The following is a 15624-nucleotide window of genomic DNA, read 5'->3' on the forward strand; positions in this document are numbered from 1 at the left end:
CTCTTGATTCTTTTTTTCTTTCTGTCCTTTATGGCTCTTCTAACATGTTTTCTTTTACTGACATGGTTTTTGCTTTATGTCCTGATTTGCTCCATACTATTTAACCCGAAATCATTGCTAAACTTTCTTGGCAACCTGCCCTGTACTTTGGACCCCTAAATACCCTGTAAACAATTGTTAGAATGAGCAGCACACTTCATCTAAACGCTTATAGTGGGATTCTGTGCAGTCCATCAAACACACGCCCACACTGCCCCCTATGGGCACAGAGGAGGGTTGCACTTCCTGGCACCCATGTTGTTGATTAGGATCTCACCTGTCTGGCCAAGGAAGTGTGAGTGGAAGAAAACTTTTCCATGCCAACAAGAGGCCCCCAGCATTCTCCTTTCCTTCTCTCATGGGAAAATGATGCTCCAGACCCTGATTGCTCCATCCACCTGCATCTCAGAGTGTGGAAACAAGGAAGATGGGAGCAGTGCTTCCTCAGAATGCCAGTAGACACACAGCCAGAGAGAACAAACAAACCTTTGTTGTTTTAAGCCATTAGAACTTTGTTGTTATTTGTTATGATAACGTAACCCAATTTGTCTTGACTCCTACATTATCTCTGGTTTGTAATTGCAAAGATTAGCATTTCCTTCTTGTCAACCTTTTCCTCTTAAAATAACAAGTGAACAAAATATATACAATACAAATACAGTATTTCCCCATGTATAAGACTCACCCTTTTTTGAAAAATTTGGGGTTTAAAAACTGGGTGCATTTATACAGTGGTTGTAGTTTTTTACTTGCATTTTCTGCTTTTTCACATAGATGCAAAGTTGTATGAATTTTATGATGAATAAAACTTGAGTTCAATATCAATAACTTTATGTAATACTTTTTTTTTCAAATTTTGGGCCCCAAATTAAGGTGTGTCTTATACATGGGAGCGTCTTATACATGGGGAAATACAGTAAATATGTACAGCATTACTATAATGAATGGAATTCTCAAGATCATGCCAGACTTGTAAAAAAAATTTGTTCTTTTTGACAGGTTTTTATTATTATTTTTAAGCATTCTCAAATTTAGGCTGAATAGTGTCAACTAAAAAAATTAAATTATAAAAATATGCAATAAATTTGGCTAATTGGATGATAAGTCTTCTAGCATTCTGAAACACCTTGCCTTTGCCCAAGTTGGAATGATTCAAAATAGAGCTGGTTGGGTAGATTATAGGCAGTTTCAGTTTTCAAGAAAAAGACAGTGAAAGTTTATTTTTTTATTCTATAAATTTTATAAATATGAATTCTAAAACTAACTGGCTCTTCCAAAAGTCTATTGAGAACCTTATAGTCATGTTTTCAACTTCTCAACAGCCAGCCCAGAGCCACTGGGACTTCCGTGGTGTCTGTGAATGAAAAGCCTGCCACCTTGGCTCACACATTCTCATGCTTGTTCTACATACTTTCTGGTGTTTGTTAAATTGCATATTTTTTCCTTTGTATGTCTAACTCGTGATTCTTTTTTTATTTAATCCTTTTAGAGAGAAAGGAGAGAGAGACAGAAAGAGAGAAAGAGAGAGAAAGTGGGGGTGGGAGCAGGCAGCATTGATTCCCATATGTGCCTTGGTTGGGCAAGCCTGGGGTTTTGAATTGGCGACCTCAGCATTCCAGGTCGATGCTTTATTCACTGTGTCACAACAGGTCAGGCAATAAATGGATAGAAAAAATTTTTAAATATTTTATTCATTTTAGAAAAGAGAGAGAGAAAGAGAGAGAGAAGGTAGGGAGCAGGAAGTATCAACTTCTAAATGAGCCTTGACTGGCAAGCCCAGGATTTGAACCAGTGACCTCAGCATTCCAGGTTGATGCTTTATCCACTGCACCACCATAGGTCAATAACTCATGATTCAATGAAGCCCAAAGGTAAAGATAAATTAGTAGCAAAATACTAAACTTGTAATGCCCTAAAGCACTGTGAATCTCTTTGCATACAGTGATCTGCCGATCTGTGAGTATGATCATTTTGGAAGACAAAAATCACTCTACCAACCATTAAAAAATAAAGATGTTTGGGGAATAGATGAAAATATCGAAATATCTTATGATCTGAATTTCTCAAGTCAATGCATTGTTTTTTCACAAAGTTTATCAGCTCACCCAACTTTCAACATCACTAGTAAGCTAGTCAAGTTCTCCTTTTTTAACAGAAGAAATGCAAAAATAATGGTTGAAAGTGTGAAATTAATGAAAAGTTGTTAAATAAAATGGGCAAGCCACAAATTCTTTTTGTAGCAGAAAGAGACACAAGCCCTACCATCACAGAGAAGCCAATAAGACCAGACTCAAAACTTTATTACAGATGTTCTCAGAGAGGAAGCACAGTTAGGCTTTGGTTAAAATTGTTCTGTTCTTATTGGATCTTACATAATATTAATGTCCCATAATATTAAGGAGTGGTGGCCAGTGTGTTAGTGTGTTGCTGATTCTGATTCACAACTGAATAGTTCAACACATCCTGGTGAGACATGTGTGGGGCCCACACAGTAAGAGAAGATATTTTGTCATTGTCATTTGTCTAATTTGTGACAGTTTTGTGAAAGGTGATGTGCTCTGCGGTGGGCACACTAGGGTACACTGGAGTACTGGTGGGGGCTGGGTCTAAATATCACAGAAAGGGAAAGGTTTTATTTGAACGTAAAATCACATGTGTACTGTCTTGTTTTCTAGAGCAGAATAGAATGGTTAACTCTATGCCTCTTGATCTTGATTTATGGTTCAAGAGAACAGCAAAAACTGTAAATATAATCACATCATGGCCAGCAATACTTCATCAATCTTCTATTGACCATGGTGAATTTCAGCACTGAGTATGTTGACTATTGAAAGGAAATGCTCTTACCAACTGTTTTACCTTCATAAATAAGTTCAACTACTTTTTAAAAGTGATGTTAGTAGTATGTTCAAGTGACAAAATTTGGGACACATTCAGTACCTCAGCAGTCTTGAACCATGACTTCAGGCCAACATATTATAATTATTACATCTTTAGCTATTAAGGATAGTGCATTATGTGAGCTTATTTCACTGAATATGACAGCAAAATTTCAATGATAGTCACTTGAACAACATAGACCTTTATTCTTTGTTATATGAAAGGGGTTCATTAACTTCATGATATCACGAGGATCCACATGCATTAGATGATTTAACTCCACTTTCTCTAGGGTATGGGACACATTCTAATGGCCCACCCTGGCTGCTGGAGCTCCAGCCATCAAATCTTATGTAGGATGGTAGCAAGAGAAGTAAGCAGTCTTGGCCAGAAAGCAGGGGGATGAAAAGAATCAAGTGGTAACTGTGACTCAGTTGTCTGGTGTTGAGGCTGGACCTATTCTCCCCATTCTCCCAAGGATAGGACTTGTGCTTCTGCCTCATGGGAGATTCAATAGAAACTGTCCAGGCTGTTGGCAGATCAAATCTCTGGATTTCAGAGGCCACACCCAGCAGATTCCTAGTGGCCTAACTGTACTGAGGTATGAGAAAAAACTCAGGACAGACTTACACCTGGAACCCTGGGATGGGAACCACACCAACCACCTTTACTGATGCCTGATTAGGCCCAGTTTCTACCAGGGGTAGTCAAACTTTTTATAAAAACTGCCCACTTTTTCAGTGCTGGTCAACTTGGTCCCTACTGCCCACTAGTGGGCAGTCTAGCTTTCATGGTGGGCAGAAGGTAGAGCAGCTGAAAAGTGTGGGCAAATCGCAAAGAAATTGGGCCCTTTTACAGAGCTGCTCTCAGCTCTAAGCAGGAGGAAGCTGATCCTCATACACAGGTTGGCCCCTCCCTTCTACACCCAGGCACAGAAAATGCAGACACAAATAGTGAACAAAATGGTAATTCCAGACAGATAGCCCAAGGTGGGTTACAAATATCTGATATAAACATACCCAAATGGAAAAAATGCAAAACCCACACAAAAAATAGTGGATGACACATCTTACCCATGTTAGACTCAATGAGCCACACAAATGTCACACAAAAAGTGGGAGTATAGCAGGTACCAGACCCTGCTGCGAATAACTACACCACAGAATACAGACACTGCACAGCAGCTAATACATGTGATCAACATTAACACTTAGAGTCAGTCAGCCTGAAAGTTTGATTCCACCCATGAAAAGGCCAACAGCATCCAAAACTCACATATAACAGGAGGATAAATAAAGCCCTCAAGAAACATTCCTAGAGCAGGGAGCTCAGGTTTCCTGGAGGTTAGTACCACTGAGTCCACCTTCACATAAAGACATCACAACAAATTTGGGAGTCAGAGCAGAGCTACCTAATATACTGACAAATTGGGCAGATGAAGAAATATGCCTCAAATAAATCAACAAGAGAAATTCCCAGAAAAAGAATGAAATGAAATGGAAGCAATCAAACTACCAGATGCAGAGTTTAAAACAATGGCTATTCAAATGCTTAAGGATCTTAGAGGAAAAATGGATGATCTCAATGAGAACTCAAACAAAGAGATAGTAGGCATTAAAAAAGACAATAAAATAAAGTAAAAAATGGTGACTACAATATCTGAAATGAAGACTGCACTAAAAGGAATCAACAGAAGGTTGAATGAAATAAAGGACAAAATAAACACATGGGAATATATCAAACTAAAAAACTTCTGCACAGCAAAAGACACTATTAACAAAATAAAAAGACAACCCACCTACAGGAGAACATATTTGCCAATACATCTGATAAGGAATTAATAAACAAAATCTCTTAAGAACTTATCAAGTTCAACACCGGGAAGGCAAAATATCCAAATAAAAAATGAACAAAGGACTGGAAGACACAATTTTCCAAAGAGGACATACAGACGGCCATTAGGCACATGAAAAAATATTCAACATCACTAATCATCAGAGAAATGCAAATTAAAATTACAATAAGATATTATTTCATATCTCCCAGAATGGCTTTCATTAACAAATCAACAAACAAGTGCTGGCGAGGGTGTGGAGAAAAGGGAACCCTCCTGCACTGAGGGCGGGAATGTAGACTGTTGCAGCCAACGTGGAAAACAGTATGGTATTTCCTCAAAAAAATTAAAAATAAAACTGCTTTAGGATCCAGCTATCCCACTTCTATGAATAGATCCTAAGAATCTCAAAACACTAATTCAAAAGAAAATATGCACCCCCATGTTCATTGCAGCATTGTTTGCAATAGCCAAGATCTGGAAGCAGCCCAAGTGCCCATCAGTGGACGAGTGGAGAGAAAAGCTGTGGTACATTTACACAATAGAATACTGCTTGACCACAAAAAAAGAAGAAAATTTTACATTTTTCTACAGCTTGGGTGGGCTTGGAGATTATTATGCTAAGTGAAGTAAGTCAGGCAGAGAAAGAGAAATATCATATGATCTCATTTATATGTGGAATCTAATGGACAAAGTGAACTGAGGAACAAAATAGAAACAGAAGCAAAGTCATGGGAAACAGATGGACAGCTATCAGAGGGAAGGGGGCAGAAGGGATTGGATCAAAGAAGGTGAAGGGATTAGCCGAAATCATATATACATAACACATATAGACAGACAACAGGGTAGAAATAGCCAGAGGGAAAAGGGGGTATGGGTAGGGGAGGGTGGAAGAGGGGGAAACGGGGGAATGTGGGTAGAAAGAGACTGCATGGGGCACAGGGGGCACAGTGTGGTCTGTAGAGGGTGTTAAATTGAGTGGGACACTTGAAACTATGTCAACACAATAAATTAAAAAATAAAAATTAAAAGAAAAAAATATCTTCTTTATCTTGGGTTCATGTTCAACTTTAGTAGTTAGACTTATCTGTCAGAATAATCAACTACTTTCTGTCACTCATGATGAGTGACTGTGCTGAGCTAGAATTTTCCTATTTGGTAGAAATATGTAGATAACCAATAAGAGATACAGATTATGCAATAAAATATGACGCACGGTTCAAGGCATCTGTTGTCTGTTCAGATTGAACAAATCTTGTGAAAAGATTAGTGGGTGATGTCTTTCATGGGGGACAGTGCTTCCCCAATGCATAGAAAACTTCCCTTCGGGGTCTATTCCTTGATGCCTTGGTCAAGGTGTATCTGTATCTCTTGACCCCACAGGGCATTCAGGTACCCTATCCTCTGTTTTAGTGTCCCCACAAGTGTCTAGAATCACTGGGTAGCACATCTTGCTCAGCACAGAGTGGAGGATGGTGGTGGCCTACCCACAGCCAAGGGCCTTATCTTTATTACCTCTTCCAATGTCCGTTTGGTTCCCTGTAGTCAGTTGTGTCCTGGGGCCAGCTACTACTAGGTCAAAAAAGCCAAGTTGGCCCATTTTTTCAACCCTGAGTTAAGGGAGTTGAAGTTGGTCATGGAAAGAACGTGTGCACCTGGACGAACACTGCACAACCGGAACGTTTCTCTTCCTTTCCTGGAGAGCTGGCTGGTTAGCACTGGCCAGCCCACACTTGCTTTCAAGGGATGAAACATTTTACTTCTTGTCCTTTCTGAGTCTCTTCTCTGAGTGCTCCCTTCCACTCCCAGTTAACGTTCATCCATCCTTGCCCAGAATCCTCCCAGCTTGTCAGTTACTAGTTTATTGTTAATTCATCGTGAGCAGTTACACTCTACAAATTTTCATCCAAAGATTGGTGTGATGAGAACTGGTGTGACATTTTATAAACACTCTGGAAAGTATTAAAAGAACTATAAAATATAACCCAGTTGCCCTAACATTTCACTTTAGGCATACCTGAAACTATGTAATTTGAAGTATAAAAGAAAAAAGCTTATGCCCAGAGATGTTCTTTTCAGTCTAAATTAGTAAAAGATTGGAAAAAACACTAAAAATCTGCAGTGTGTGCTATTAGATGGTGAGAAGTGATTTTCAAAAACAGTCATCTGAGGCCCTGTCAGTGAGTTAATTATCAAAGAAGTTTAAATTGGGTTCATTAAGTCAAGAAACTGTGTGTTATATACTTTGGGAAAACATGTTTTAATGGAAAAGGATTTTTGGTTAGTGCTCAATTAAGCCAGGAAATTAAATCACCTGGATCAGTTACTTAATTGAAGGCTCTCTTAATTGAGATTTTTACAATCACGTTGATAACAATAGCTTTGTGTTTTTTACTTTATTTTTTAAAATGTATCAACAGGGTTTTGTTTAGTTAAATGACAAATGTGTATGCCTCATTTGTGTATCAGTTATTTCCTAAAGTTTAATACAACATGTTTCATTTCCACATGATCCTTTTCATGCTTTTTTATTCTGTTTTATTGAATTTATTGGGATGACACTGGTTGTAGGAAAATGGCTGGATATTAGACTGTTGCCCTGAAACAAGTCTTCGGTGCGGACTTTGGAAGCCAAATCCTGTGGGGGCAGAACGCTGCCCCGGCACGCGCTGATAAGAGTGTTGAAAGGAAGCAGCTGATCACTATAGCCATTTCCTGCATACCTGAAAGGCATTAGTTAATCATCCTTCTCTGCACCTCAACCCATGTTCTGCTAATTTAACCCAGGCTCTGCTAATTTGCTTGATGATTACAGCAACCAATAAATATGATGAGGCTGCAGAGATCTCAGCTCTCAGTCCTAGAGGCTAGGAATCCCCTGTACCCATCTTTTCTTTCTGTTGTGTCATGTGTATTTTTTCTTAAGTCCTGCAGCGTCTTATTTTCATGCACACTCATTGCCGAGCGGTCTCAGCAACTGGTTAACAAAATTAAAGAATTTTCCAGTGCGCAATTTCACAACACATCTCTGTACACTGTACTGTGTGTTCACCACTCCAGGCCAAGTCTCCTTCCATTCTTATCTATCACCCCATTCCCACCTCCAACTCCCGCACTTCCCCTAGCAATCACCACTGTTGTCCATGTCCACGAGTGTTTTCTTATTTTCCCTTTTTGTTCGATCCCTCCACTCCCCACTCCCACCCCGCATCAGTCCCCCTACCTCCCCTGACAATTGTCCGCCTGCTCTCTCTCTGTGAGTCTCTCTCTATTTGGCTCGTTAGTTCATTTTGCTCACTAGATTTAACATATGAGTGAAATCATGTGGTGCTTGTCTTTCTCTGACTGGCTTATTTCACTTAGCATAACGCCCTCCAGGTCCATCCATGCTGTGGCAAATAGTAATACTTCTTTCTTTTTCTACGACTGCATAGTATTCCATCGTGTAAATGTAGCGCAGCCTTTTTATGCACTCATCTACTGAAGGACACTTGGGCTGCTTCCAAATCTCGGCTATTGTAAATGAATAGAGTGTATAAATTTTACATTATTAGTGTTTTGGGTTTTTTCAAGTAAATTCCTAGAAATGAACTCAGGGTCATAAGGCAGTTAGTTCCACTTTTATTTTCTGAGGAATCTCCATACTACTTTCCACAGTGGCTGCACCAGTCTGCATCCCCACTAACAGCACCCGAGAGTTCCCTTTTCTCCACATCCTTGATAGCACTTTGTTTTTTGTTTTTACCAACACCAGGCCTGGAAGCAGGTCAGCAAATGTCCCAAGGTACCCCAAGATACACATCTACCTGCCTCCACGACCTGTCTGCCTATCAGGCTCAGTCACTGAAAGACCCCTAGCTGTACTCTAGTTGTGTGAGGTAGGTTTACAGTGAGTCACCAGTTAGGGAGGGGCAAGTGGTGTTCAACAGACTGACACAGGTTCCAACGTGGTGCTGGTGCTGGGTCGGAGGCCACTCAGCAGAATTCCCTGGTATAGCAAGTGGAGCTGCCGCACGCTGGGTGCTTGCACACATTTGTGTTGCAGCAGGTTCTGGGGGAGGCATCATGGTGAGCACAGCAGACTTTCTCGGGCTCAAACAAATCAAGATATACCATGTGAGGAGAGGGCTCTGCTTCGGTCAAACCTGCAAAGGGAAAAGGGACCCTGTTCTAGATTCTCACACCTCAATCTATCACACATCCTGCCGGCGAGTGCTGGAGCTCAGCAGGGCGGGCTGTCAGGAGCAGGGAGAATGGGGCTTGCAGATCGCCCATGAATGGGAGGTACTGGTCAGGCTCTGGGGAAGGAGAGAGTTGTGGTCCCGGTCCCGGGGCCACACCACTTAGTTTGGCCTGGATTTTTCCCAAACTGCAGCAGGGCAAAGCCTTTAGGAGTCAGGCAGGTGGGGCCTCTGGACCCAGAGCCTGGGCCTGGAGGATGAGTTTGCCAGAACGCCATAGGGTGGTGCCGGCGATTGCTCGTGAGTGGGAATGGCTGGTCAGGACAGTGGAGGGAATGGCCTCAATTCTAAAGCCACACAATTCAGTCGCTCACACCACCTGAGTCTTCCCAGAGCTGTTCCCCTTGACCAAGGCAACAGAGTCTTCAGCAGAGTGTGAGGTCCACAGGGTGGGGTGATAGGGAGTCCAGAGTTTTCAGCAATTACTTTCCCTCAGGCTGATGCTGCACAGAGGGCAGTGTACCACCGCCTAAAAAATAGTGCCTGTGGTATGGCAGAACGACTCAGCACAGGAATCCTGTGGCTGTCCCTTCAGCTCAGACCTCAGAGCCACAAACCTCAGACTCTCCTCACGTGGCTCTAGTCTGCTCTGTCCTCCCTTCATGGGAGCCTAGGGTGAGTGGCTGTGAATGGAACTTAATGTAATGGCCCTTTAAGATGACACCAGGGTCTCAGTGGACTTTCATCTCTCCCTGTATGTTACTGGGTGCCCCTTCCTGGCTCTGGTGCTCTGGACTTGGGAAATTGGCTTGGGGTTTAGACCCCACACTTCTCAGGTGGAACCCCAGACCCTCAGCCACTGCCATGGAAGTGGGACTCGCCCTTTTGGCATCACTGACCTTTATACTAGTCTCAAAAGACAAGCCCTTTATACGTGGCTTCTCCTGTAAAGACTTGGTTATAAGACCTCTTCAGCTTGTCTTCAGTTGGTTATTCAGTTCAGTTATTCAGGATGGTTGTTCTATAATTTAGGTGTAACTCCAGCCCTGTCCCGGGAGGAGGAGAGTGTAGCTTTCTCCCACTCTGTGCCGTCTTGGATCTTCGTGGAGTCTTTAAAGTTGAGCTGTTTCTGCTGTAGTTGGCGTGCACAGAGGGGTGGCTGCTCTCGTGCCTTACGCTGTGACCCCGATGTTCTCACCTGTACCCGAGAAAAACACTGTCTGATAAGTTTTTAGGAAATCTTTTAGGATTAAAAAGACCACACATGTTAAAGACTTGGCACAGCGTTGTCACATAGAAAGCGTGCAGAATGTCCCAGCGATGATTTCCCGAATCAGTGAGAGCAGTATCCAGGCGAGGCGTGTGAAACGGTGTCTGTGTCCTTATCCAGTTTCAATCCTGAGCAGCACTTCTCTATGTGTTTGTTTTCCTTTTCCTGATTGCAAGGTCGTGCTTTCTACTAATCAACTAGAACTGAACCTAAAGATGTGCTGTGAGGAATTACTTGCTACTCTTCTTTTTCTTTTTTTCTAGGTTAGATTTTCATTCTTCCTTTATACTCTCTTCTCTTTCAAAGTCTGCTATAGCTTTCATTCACACACAACTCAGAATAGCTGTTTTCAGGAAGTGCTAAATTTAGATAACTCAAAAAGAGCCAGTTTTATCCTTCCCTTGAAAGATCCCTTTGTTCTGAGTCCCCGGAGAAGAGGGTTTGCTGCTGCTGCTGGTGCTGCTGTTCCCTTTTTTTAGATGCAGACCCCAGTGGCCTCTGCTGTTGTCCCCAGGCCTCCTCCGGCTGGCAGGCCAGCAGGGCAGCAGTGGCCACCTCGCTGTGGGTCAAGGTCTTTGTGCTAGCTTCCCGCCCTCTCCATGCAGCGTCAGCAGGGGGCTGGGAAGGGCCAGGTTGCCCTTTTCCTGAAGCTCTGTGCTCAGTTACACATAACAGAAGTTCCCAGTGGCAATGGCTTCAACAGAATCTCCCTCTCAGATCCAGGAATCCTGAAAGGAAACACCCTGTGGGTACTCAGATTTCTTGGGTGTTTCTGTCATGGCTACTTGCAAGTTGATGGCTGCAGCACCAATGACTCACCGTGGTCCAGGCAGCAGGCAAGAGGAGAGGCGGGGGAAAGCAGGCTGAGCCAACCCCTTTTAAGGAGCTTTCTGGAAGCCTCATTTCATAGCCACCACTTATACTTTGTTGCCAGCACTGTCTTGCACGGTCAACCCCCCACAAGGGAGGTGAGAGTGTTCCCGGTAGACCTGGGCCCTTGTTACCTTCAGTGGCACTGGTGTACTGGAGGAAAGAAGAAAGGGGACACCAGCTTTCTCCCTTTATTGTCCACAGGGTCACCCTGCACAGTTATATCTGTCTGTCAGACAGCCTGAAGAGCCGGGGTGACTAAATGGGGCTGCACCAGATAAAGTGGTCTCTTTCCTACCCAGCCCAGCTCTGTTACGCTGATTGCCAGAAGGTCCCCACTAACCATCCAGGCCCCTTCCTGCCCCAGAAGGGGCTTGCCTCTGAACTTCACCCCATTATGCTCTTACCTGCAACAGGTCTCAATTATTCCCTCCAAAGTAGAACTTATCTAACGTGAATAATGAATGAATAACTTTGGAAAGAAAGAGATTTGTGAACCTCCTAGTGGATGATGGACACTATATTTTGATGCTACTTAATATATGAAAATACAGAACTCGATTGAACTTCGTAAACTTACAGTTTTTATGCATTTTTAATACACAAACAAAATATTCCAACAATTTCAAGCCAAATGCTGCAATCATCAAAATCAAATTAGTATAATCAATTTAATAGGACATAGCTTTTACCCTCAAATAAAAGCTGCTCTCAGTGTGCTGCGCCCGATGGCTCGTCCTGCCGTGGCCGAGGGTCTCCAGTAGGTTGTGCTCTGTGCTGGGCAGGTCTGACGTCACATTTCTCTCTCTAGTCATATTTTATAGAGCGCCAGGTGCCATTAAGCCTCCATTCCTTTTCAGGCAATGATCAATAAAGTTAATTTCCTCGGTATCAGGGGTATGGAAGACATGAGTGAGATTTCAAGGTGGGATGTCCTATCAGGTGGTCCTCCAGTGGTTGCTGGCGATGGCCACAATCCACTCCAATTTCCCTCCCTACCTTCTCCATTCAAGTGTGCCCTGGCGGTACTACCTAAGATAAGTAACTTTGTAAGAGCAAAAAATCTTGTAAAAGCAAAATGTCTGCTTGTAAGAGTGTGGTTACAATCCAAGGCAAGTTCTGTTACCTTCCAAGAATGGGGATGTAGTGAGGGAAGGGGGATAGTTGTTCTTTCAGCAGCATAAAAATGTCATGTTTTTTGTAAGTGTAATGTAGCTTACTCAGGGTGACGTAGTGCTTCTGGCTTTGGGCTTTAGTTTGTCACCATAGTGGGTATGAAGGACATGCAGAGCATCACAGGAAGTGGGAAGAGGAAGGGAAAGAGTCTGTTCTGTCTTCTGGAGCAGTCTAAGGTGAGTTTGGCACATTGGAAAACCCAGCCCTATGTACGGCAGTTTACCAGTCCCTTGGTGGTGAGTAATTTTGCTATACAATTTATGATTTTTCTATATAATTTATCATCAGAATTTCTTGACTTAATTCCTTGAGAAACTAATGACCACACACCATCTCTCATTCTATCTGGGTTAAGGGCCTCCATAGAAAAACAGTGGGAGAGATGGTATGGGTGGCTTTGCAGAATTACTTTTTTTTTCTTGTTGTTCAATTGCATTATTTCCACTTTGAAACTGATAGGATGTTTCCTTTCATTCTCTCCTCTCCTCTCGGGAAAAATGGGGCCCTCAGTAAGAGTCACTGGACCCAGGAGTGCCCCTACGCCGCAAGACTTTGCTATTCTAAGCCCTAACAGCATATCCCAGGTATCTATTATTTGGAATTGTTCTCACGATGAATGTGTCTTGAATGAAGTTCCTCTCTGGCCCCTCCTCTGCCAGTAGAACTAAATCAGCTCTTTGCCGAGTGTCAGCAAATAGGTCTGGAAATGGGTCTGCCTTAGTTCTGAAGAACTGTATACTTCCCAACTGTGCTTCCCAATTGTGTTTCCCAACCCTACATACCAACTTTGCTTCCCAACTAGTGATAACAAACAAACAGCCCTAGAGGTTCGGTGCCTTAAAACAGTGACAGTTAATCCTCATTCTGCTGCACATCATCTGTCCCTGCTGCATGTCGTCTGTGTCCAAGCTTGGGCATGCTTCTGCATGGATCTAGGACATGAGTGCAGCCTTCACTCATAACTGAGATGCTGTGACCAAGGGAAAGAAGACTCTTGAGGGTTTGAGACACTCGAGTGCTCTGAAATAAAGGCGACACATGTTATTTCTGCCCACCACTCACTGTCAGAATTGACTATATGTCTCTGCCGAAACCTAAGGGAGCTAGGAAATACAGTTCCTCCATGTTCCCACAGGGAAGAAGCTGGCAAGGAAGGGAATGGCTGGCAAAGAGCACTGGGACCACGGGCCAACACCGCATCCTAATCGGGTTGCGGGCCCCGCAAACAAGCAGCGGAACAACACTGGAGACTGGAATTGTTCCTTCTGTTGGCAGACTCAGTTTATCCCGAGATTTACAAAAGAGGATGCGAAAACCTCTCTGCTGATGGCAAGAAATACTGTAAGACCATGTTCCATGTGGGGAAGATGGTGTCCGCCTCTCCCATCTCACCTACCGTTTTGGTATACATGGATAACTTAACTTGTTTTGTTCAAGTCATTTTCCATTTTGTGCAATATCTACCTGGCTGTGAATTTAGACAAAGGCATAAGGCTTCTCATCAGAGAAGCTTGCTGAAGGCAGTCCTGTTGAGCAAGATTTTGGAGGCAGAAATACTCCAGTGAGGTGACGAAACCTCACAAAGCCAGAGCTCATGAGGCCTGTCCTGTAAACCCAATGGACAGTGGTGAGGACTGAAGTCTACAGAAGCATCTTTCATGGAATTGCCAGCCAACCCGAGAAAGCAGAGGACTTGAACTCCAAAGCCTGCCTTGCCTTCTCCTATAGTGCTGGCTCTTTTTATAGGGGTCAGGGCCTATTAGAAATGGTACAAGGGGTAAAATCTATGCAGTTAGTCATATAACGGGGGTAGCAAGGTATTCTTTCTTGATATAATGGACCATCTCTCTTATTTTTCTATCTTCACACTCCTCCACTGACAGAGTAGTAGTTCAGATGGGCCGTCTGTCTCCCAATCTTCGGGCTCCTTCCAGGACTCTTCCTAGGCCCTCCTGCAAAGATCAACCTCTCACTGCATTTCAAAAGGGAAGACCAGGGAGCCAGTGAAAGAAAACAGAGAGCAAATGTGCCAGTAAATTATTTCCTAACCCTCACAGTAACAGGGAAAGGTATTTTAATTCCCTGTTTATATAAATACCAGCTAAGGTGGGAAAGGTGAAGTAGGTGATTTTAATGGGACCCCTGGGAGCCGCCAATGTTGAAGCAGCACCCAAGGACTCTTATCAATACTACTTGATAGTGAATTCTAGATATTGGAAGTTGTTGTCATGGCAATTCAGTGGAGGTAGGTGGGATCATTTTTTAAAAAGAGGGACTCTAGATCATCTGAAGGAAAAGAGACATACTTAGCCTCCCAGTTGTCTAATTCTGCAGGGAAGCATACTTTAGATGGCACTTGAAATTGTTTACATAATATCTGCTTTGTTATGCACTATCAAGAAAAAAACATGAAATGTCGTTGGCAGCCATGGCAACCCTATCAAAATCCAACATAAATTGCATTTCTGCCTCTTTCTTTCTCAACAATGAAACAAGAGATAAAATGGGAACTGGAAACTGATGAGATGGAAACTACAGAGAAATGGAATTTTTGATTAAGAAAAGAATTATATTGTTGATACATTGTGTTTGCACATAGTCTTTCTCGAGGAGCCCCCAAAGCACAGTGAAACACAGAGGTAGTGCCATTCTCTCCTGTACACGTCACCCATGTTGAAAGGCAATAAACAGTCATCAAAATAATCAGCCCACATGGGAAGGTAGCAGAATTAGCTGATACCAACACCATAAAGTTCTGATTCAAAATTCTATATCCATTATAATTCCTATGACATAGAGTCAACACTCTATGTGATGGGAATTGATTATTTCTTTGAGAAATATGATATATGCAATACCACTGGGAAGTCATAAATTCCTGTTATAATCCATAGCACATGGTTGCCAAGGCGAAAAGCAAGCTTAGGTTCAGTGGCAGGTGAAGTACATCTTGTAGCTTTATAGGAAATAGGCTATTCTTTTACATCACTTACAAAGAATACCTATGCTTTCTGCTTCTAAAATGCTAGCAGTACCCTCCTACAAAGGCATGTCTGTGGTTCCCTGTCTTTGGACATGTAAGAATTGGAGGCAATGTTGTGTGGACTTGGGGAAATCTGGGGCCAGCTTGTTCATGATCTACCATCCCACGTAGACAAAAAAATATTGGCAGTAAATAAAAAACAGCGACGTGTAAGCAAAATAGGAAACTCAAGAAAATGGAAAGAGCTAGTTTGTGAGCTAGATCTTTGCCAAATTCTGTCAATCTAAGAAACAGGCAACCAGTGGCTCCTGTCCCATTCTATACTCAGTTGGGAAGCAGGACACAGGGTCCGAGAAGATCCTGTAAGTATTCTGAAGTAAGGAGGAGGTTT

At 42.7% G+C, this 15624-nt stretch overlaps 1 pseudogene; it reads left to right on the forward strand.

Moving 5' to 3' along the window:
* The first annotated feature begins 15284 nt into the window (after positions 1–15284).
* LOC136327538 (small nucleolar RNA SNORA38) lies at positions 15285–15404 on the forward strand (annotated as a pseudogene).
* Positions 15405–15624: the final 220 nt, after the last annotated feature.

Source organism: Saccopteryx bilineata, chromosome 2 (genome assembly GCF_036850765.1).
Source record: "Saccopteryx bilineata isolate mSacBil1 chromosome 2, mSacBil1_pri_phased_curated, whole genome shotgun sequence".
Classification (NCBI taxonomy): Eukaryota; Metazoa; Chordata; class Mammalia; order Chiroptera; family Emballonuridae; genus Saccopteryx; species Saccopteryx bilineata.